The sequence below is a fragment of the Acomys russatus genome, chromosome 32 (assembly GCF_903995435.1).
Source record: "Acomys russatus chromosome 32, mAcoRus1.1, whole genome shotgun sequence".
NCBI classification, from domain to species: Eukaryota; Metazoa; Chordata; class Mammalia; order Rodentia; family Muridae; genus Acomys; species Acomys russatus.
In genome coordinates this window covers 133,443-140,589 of record NC_067168.1, presented here as the reverse complement: position 1 = coordinate 140,589, position 7,147 = coordinate 133,443, and the positions used below count along the sequence as shown (strand labels likewise).

At 44.2% G+C, this 7,147-nt stretch overlaps 1 pseudogene; it reads left to right on the top strand.

Moving 5' to 3' along the window:
• The first annotated feature begins 5,229 nt into the window (after positions 1-5,229).
• On the top strand, positions 5,230-6,806 carry LOC127184435 (uncharacterized protein C2orf78 homolog; annotated as a pseudogene).
• Positions 6,807-7,147: the final 341 nt, after the last annotated feature.

The following is a 7,147-nucleotide window of genomic DNA, read 5'->3' as shown; positions in this document are numbered from 1 at the left end:
AATTTGCACAATTTAAAACTACAGAAATAATAAGATTACATAACAAAATGCAGATTACATTCTGTCTCACACTTTCTGTCTCTCTCTTTTTGACTCTGTCTCTTGCTGTCACTCCATCTCCCTCTTTCTCCTCTGTCTGTCTCTTTTGTGTTCTCCCTCTCACTCCCTCTTCCTGTCCCTCTCCCTGTCCTCCTCTCTCTCATCACAGAGTCCTGGTAATTGTCTACTTATCTTGACTCTACAGTGCTAAAGTATGAAACATCTACAACCAGGAAACTGAAGGAATCTGGTGGAGTGAAAGACAGGGACATTTCCAGTGTCATGTGAAAAAGTACATTCTTACTGCACAGATTTGTCCAACACTAAACTACATTAAATAATATGCATGGGGGGGGGTCATTTCTACTGAGATTGACATGCAGTCCCATGATACAGTGCTAGTTCATTTTGAAAGATCCTCTTGTAAACTCTAACACCTCATGTGATTGCTGGAGGACAGCTTAAGTAGTTCTAGGGACATTTGTAATAAAGACTAATGGACACTGTCATATTAGTGCTTTGTGTGACAGATACAATAGGAAACGTATATGAATGAATACTAGACTCATGCTGTATACCACAATCTATGAACATACCAGTGAGTGACAGAATGGAGATACAACACAAATCAAAAATGAAGAAAAACCCAAGATTTCCCTATATATCTAAAAAATGCCAAACACTTCCTATAAATGCAAATACATTGAGATGAGGAATGGGTTGGTCTTTTCTCACAAATAAATCAACATAACATTGCTTTTTCATGTAACTCTGCAACATGTACCAATAAAAGCCTTTTTACTTTCTCAAACTGTCCCATGCACCCTCAATTAGCTTGGTCTCAAACCCAAGCATGGTAGAGAATGCTGTAGTCCCAAGATTCTACAGAGGCTGTGGCAGCAAGAAAGAAGCTACAATAACTGCCACACTCTTTTCACTTGGGGAACAAGTGACAAGGCACCCAGACTTATTGGCTCACAAGAATGCTTCTATAAAGGGAGGCACAGACAAAAAAGGGGAATCTATAGTGAGTTCCAGAAAAATATGAACTACAGAGACAAAGAGATATCAGGAAAACAAAAGATGAGGAGAGAAAACATCCAGAGGTAGCAGAGAATGGGCAGGAGAACATCATTAAATTAATGACAGAAGGAATGTGTGCAGCCGGCATCCCTTTCATGCATTCCGCTATTTGCTTCTAAGGTCAGAAGCTTGCATTTGAAAGATGAAATGAAGACCACTTGGTCTGGTTGTTCACAATCATAGCACATACTCATGTAAAGATACAGGGCCACATTGGTCCAAGAATCAAAGTGTACAAAAGACAGACAAAAACAGAGAAGAGAAATATGAGTCCAACCTGGGCCATCACAGCCTAAAGAAGGACTCCTGAGTGAGAAACCCAAAGAGAAGAGTCTTGGAAATCATCATCTCCTACAAGGTGCCTTCAATGCACTCAGCCCTGGCCTTCAACAGTCAGGGAGAAGCCATTTGCCCTCTTCCTTTGATCATGGACAAATGCTTACAGCTCACAACTCAGATCAACTGAAAAGGCTTCTCAACTGCGTTGCCTAAACCTAGATGTCTCTCTCTATCCTGCTAAGGCTACTCTCTGTAGATACAGCGTGTATATACACTGTAACCTGAGCCTATACATCCTGTTGAATGTGACGCTTCATATGCACATTATAAACAGCTTCATCAAGGAACTTTATTAGAAGCACTGCCATGATATCCTGAGTAAAAGTCATGGGAAGAGGGTCTGCTATGACAAGATTACCCACTTTCACCAGCTTATACCTCTGCATTCATGGCTGCTGTTGGTCTCCTAGCATCTTGTCCACCCAATCCTGTCTTTTAGCTCAGAATTGGACCTTCTGATTGGCTACAGCCGGAACTGTGATGTGATTTCCCCCCCAACCTACCAGCACCTAGTAGACTCTTGGGGTTACCTTGGGGTTACCAGGGTGCTGCCTGTAAACAAATTTGGATCATCACAGGTCACCTGTGGCCAGTGACCAGTGAGCACTCTCTGCTACTGACCACATAGCTAGTATTGGTCGGCCGATCAGACAAAGACAACTATTTATCCTGCTCCATTGTAACTTAGATTACTGTTGCTACACCTCAGACCCACCCCAACAATGTCAGGTAATGAAAAAGATTTGAAAAATGTTTGTGTGGTCACATCTTCCCTTATTTTTAGCATTTACTGTAATCTCTAGAATATTGCGGATACTAGAGATATAGACAACTCGAGTTCAGTGTGACATTTCCCTTTGGTTCTTAATAACCTGTTGACTTAGTACAGAGAGCTTGCTCTCAAGTGTAATATCATCCAAATCAGTTAAATCTCAGTGTCACTATGTTCTGGACTCTGCACTGTTGAGTCTTAAGTGGCAAGTGATCAGGGAAGAAAATCAAGCCCTTCTTCATGGTATTAAATTCAACACAAATAAAAAAATGAGCAAGGTGTGCACAGATCTAGCACTCCACACCATGACTGTGATGGTCTCCCTCCACTACTGCTTCCCTGTTACTGTTTCAAGTTCAGCTCTGTTCTAGATGTATCAGTCATACCAGATTTCTGGCACACCAGTAAACACAATATGTAGGGCTGGAGGCATGAAGATCAGATCAAGTCTACCCTGGGCTACAGTGTTCTATACAATATACACTGACACAAGGATTTTCCTCTAGAAGGGTTACAGGCAATTAAGAGTAACAGAGAAGGAATCCATCTTATTTGGGGAGGAACCCTCTAATAGTCTAGCAAATCCCATAGGGTCAGCTCTAAAAGCATGTAAGCACCATTAAAAGCTATCAACAGTTTTTATTCATGAAGTTTATATACACACATGTGCTTTAGAGCCACACTTAAATGATAAGAGATCATGACTTGAACCGGCTCCAACATGGTGGCGGGGGTGGCCGGGTGGGGGTTTGAAGTGGAGGAGTTCTAGGATGCCCCTGATATCGGGTACTAGAACCCACACTTAGCAGTATCATCGAGCAGCTCAGCCTTAAGTGAATCTTTGTCGGGGGCAAGGGTGGCGTTGGTAAGACCACCTGCAGTTGCAGCCTCTCTCTCTCTCATATCTCTCTCTCTCTCTCTCTCTCTCTCTCTCTCTGGTTTTATATCTGGTTTTATATAGAGGTTTCTAATCCACTTTGTTAATTAATTTTATATCCCAGTCATAGGCCCCTCCCTCCTCTCCTAGCAGTCTTATGCTCCCTCACTGTTTCTCCTATCCACTGGATGAGTGCCCACACCCACCCACACCAACATATCAAGTTGCATCATGACTGAGAGCATCTTCTTCCCATGTGGCTTGGCAAGGTAGCCCGACCAGGGGAAAATGATCAATACCAGAAAACAGTCCATGTCAGAGACAGCCTCACTTACTAGAGGACCCATAGGAGTACCAAGCTTCCCATCAGTTACATCTGTGTAGGTGGCCTAGGTCCATTCCATGCATGGCACTTGCGACGACCCCCTACCCGAGTGGACTCTAGGGTCCAACAGTTCCTATAGAAAATTTCCAAAATGCACATTTCTTTGGGACAGAAAATGTTCTGCATCCCTCCTTGCCTGTGCTGAGCAACTCCACATCCTCAGCAGGAATCGTGAGCAAATTCTCCAGGGTCTCCACCCCAGCTGTGATTTCAGCATAGCTTCTGCCATCAGTCTCCAGTGCTTCTCAACACATATTCATGGATAGTGTCTACTTTTACCAATATGCTTGCAGGACCACAGTGACAGTGAAGACCAGCCAGGGAAAGATCTCCACCTCAGCACTGTCCTATCCAGATGCTCTCAAGTGGGATCTCACAGGAAGTACAGATGGGAGGGCAGATGCACTACAGCACTTCACTGTGACCATCATGGAACAGGACACCACACTCTCCACACTGTGACCTCTCAGTGTGATAACATTTTAGAGCCCAACGCCATAGTCTCTGTCTATCCAACCCAATCTGACAGCTTTCTTCATGCCACACTACCACAAGGGCCAAATCAAGGATACAGCCTGGCACCTTCTCACCAGGGGGAAGCAACATGTATTATTATGACCACAATAGCCTTGGCCCCCTATTAATACATGGAGAACTTGAGCATAGCCTGCATGCCTATAGCTCAGTGTCTTACTCTGTGAGTCAGGCCTCGGCCCTGAAACCTGAGATGGTGATGGGGTAAAAGGAGATTCAGCCAACGAATGTCCAAACACAACTTCCCACCTCTGCCTTCTCCTATTGCACACCTGCTCAAGCCACAACAGACACCAGTCTTCACAGTGAGAAAAGAGCCAGGAGGGGAAGGAGTGGGATTAGCACTCCAAAGAGAGTTAGCTCCACCATTCAGTAGTGGGCACTCAAAACCGAAGGAGAATGTGTGTCCAGACAGGTTATTCTAGTTCTAGCTTTCCATCCCCATCATCAGACTCTATAATGAGAGAAAATGTAGAGCCATAGTATGTGGCATCCATCCTGCATCAAGTAATGCCCACTGAGGTCACCAGAGTCATGCATGTCACTACTAATGCTAATCAATCTAATGCAGTGACTGTAATCATCTCCTTCCTCGTCTGTTGCTCTGTGCTCTAGAAAACATGAAGGGCTTTTCGTTTGCATGCCACTAGATTTTTCTATGAGTTGAAATTCTCTCCAGATTAGTGCAGCTCAAATCTGACCTGGAGAAGGTACTCTTCCCACATTCCAAGCACTTCTTATAGCATTCATTCTCTTACACCTAAAACTGTAGAGACAGAGTTAGGGGAAGCCCACAGACAATTGCTACATTGGCCAAAGCTGCTGCTTCTTTTTTCTTCTGCTGTGGTACTTCAGATGTAATCCATGGCCAAGATTATACAATAATGAAGACATGTTCGCTAATATTGTATCACACCCAAAGCCAAAGATTTTAATTTCTTAAATCAAATGTCATGTACTTATAAGAAGTTTGTGAAACATGGTCTGGAGGAAACCTTGGTTTGTGAAATGCTTGCCTCACAGCAGTGTCCGGTGAGGCTTAGATGCCTAAACCCACATAAAAAGCCAGGCATCTAGGGGCATCTGAGTATTGTCATAAAATGAAAGAAGTTGGCAGAGTTAGGTAAGTTCTTGAAACTAATGGACCAGATAACCTGCCTAATAGCAAAGTTCTAGAATGAGACTAAAGCTGAGCTTTCAATGCCTCCAGATGTGGATGAGAGCATGAAACAAAACCAAGAAATATCACTCCTCCCTTTAGCACATACAGTACCATATGCACTGCACTGATGCTGGGAGCTTAACACAGAAGCATGCTTCTGACAATACCAGCATGAGAGGCAGCATCCTTGGTCTAGAAGAGCAAGGGAAGTGGGACAGTTTGATGGTGTTCACCATCGACTTTGCAGACATCAAAACACTGGTGGCAGATATTCACCTTCCACAATTAATAAACTTCCTCATAGACCTAGAAGAAATACAAGCTCCAGGGCAACCAAATCTAAAGTCTCCACAATTGTGTGGAGGGATCAGGCCAAAGACATCTCGAGAGTTATTAGTGGACCATCAGAGCAGGTGAGGAAGAAAGACCATGAAGCCTCTGAGCTGCTTGATGGAGCTCCTCAGGCCAAAATCCAGTGCTGGGAGCTGGTGGAGGGAGAGGGATCTGTGGGCAGTGCTGGAGTCACTAACAGGGCTATGGACAACAGGGCTAAGGACTTGGAGGGAAAAGCTCAGAAAGGGGCACCCAGGCTCAACACAGCTAGAGCACAGGATCATGACATGACCAAGTGGACCAGAGAAAACAACTCCAAGAAAACAAAGGAGCTAAAGCATTCAAGTAACAGAGTCAAGGGAGAAGGGAAGCCCACCATCCTCAAGGCCAAGAGGAAGAGGAATCCTCCTGGGCTCAGCCACAACAGCTTTAAAAAGCCTAGAACCTACCTCGACAGGCACTTGCTGGAGTTCGTGCAGTTCTCTCACCCACTGGGGAAGACGAGTGAGAAGAAAACAAGCACATACTTCTCTTGGGCTCTGGGAACCTTCAGAAGCAACAAAGATCCCAGGCCAGGCCCACCCACGCCAGCCATGCTGGATGTGACACTTGAGGGCCAAGGCTCTGACAGAACCTAGGCAAGGCACAGAGATCAGAGAGCAGTGTACACATGGAGTATCCAAACTCATCCCACTATGAGCTGCCCCCACCTAGGAATGCCAAGTTAGTACCTCTGCCTTTCACAACCCTGGGCAATCCTCAAGCCAGAAGTGTTTTGTTCCCACTCAGCTCAGCCTACCCCACTCAGGCCAACCTAGCAGCCTTCTGCCAGTGCATCTTTGATGGCCATCTTTGATGTCTTGCCAGCTCTAACCATTTCCACTAGTGCCTCATGACCTAATGTACCCAATCCCATCCAGTCTAGCACTGTGCCTCCTTCTGCTGCATCAAGGCCAGCAGCCTACAGAGAATCATCTCACACTTCACTTCAGAGGGAGCTTGTTTCTGCTGCCAGGAACAAGACACCATCACCTGCCAAACCTCAAATCCAGTATCTGCTGCAAGACTTCAGCCACCAACCATTTCCATGGAGGAAAGTTGACATTCCAGGGCCAGTTATCTCACAGCCCATCACAAAAGGCCAGAGAGGGAGGCCATGAAGAGGAGAGCTCAACAGGAGCGAGAGAATGCTGCCAAGTACCCCTCCCTTGGGAAACTGCAGCGTTTCCTTCACAGGGAAAGCAATATGGAAAGTTCTCAATGTTATGGCTATGCAATATAACAGCAGGTCAGATCTTTGTAACAAGTTGCTTTTCAGCATGGACAAGGATAAATATAGACATCAGTGTAGATGTATTCATGGAATATAAAGTGTCATATGAATGTGTAGAGACATGGGTATATATGTAAGTACATAGGTGAATATTCTGACTTTTGCATTTATGTAAATAAACAGACCTATTTTCTACAATACTTGTAAATATTTGAAGACAGTAAAATTGACTAGAGAAATTTGTCAGTTATTTAATCCATAGTATATATAGAGGACTTTTTGTTTTCTCATAATTTATGTATTATTATTAATAATGTTGACAGTGTATTATGTATATAAATATAGCTTAT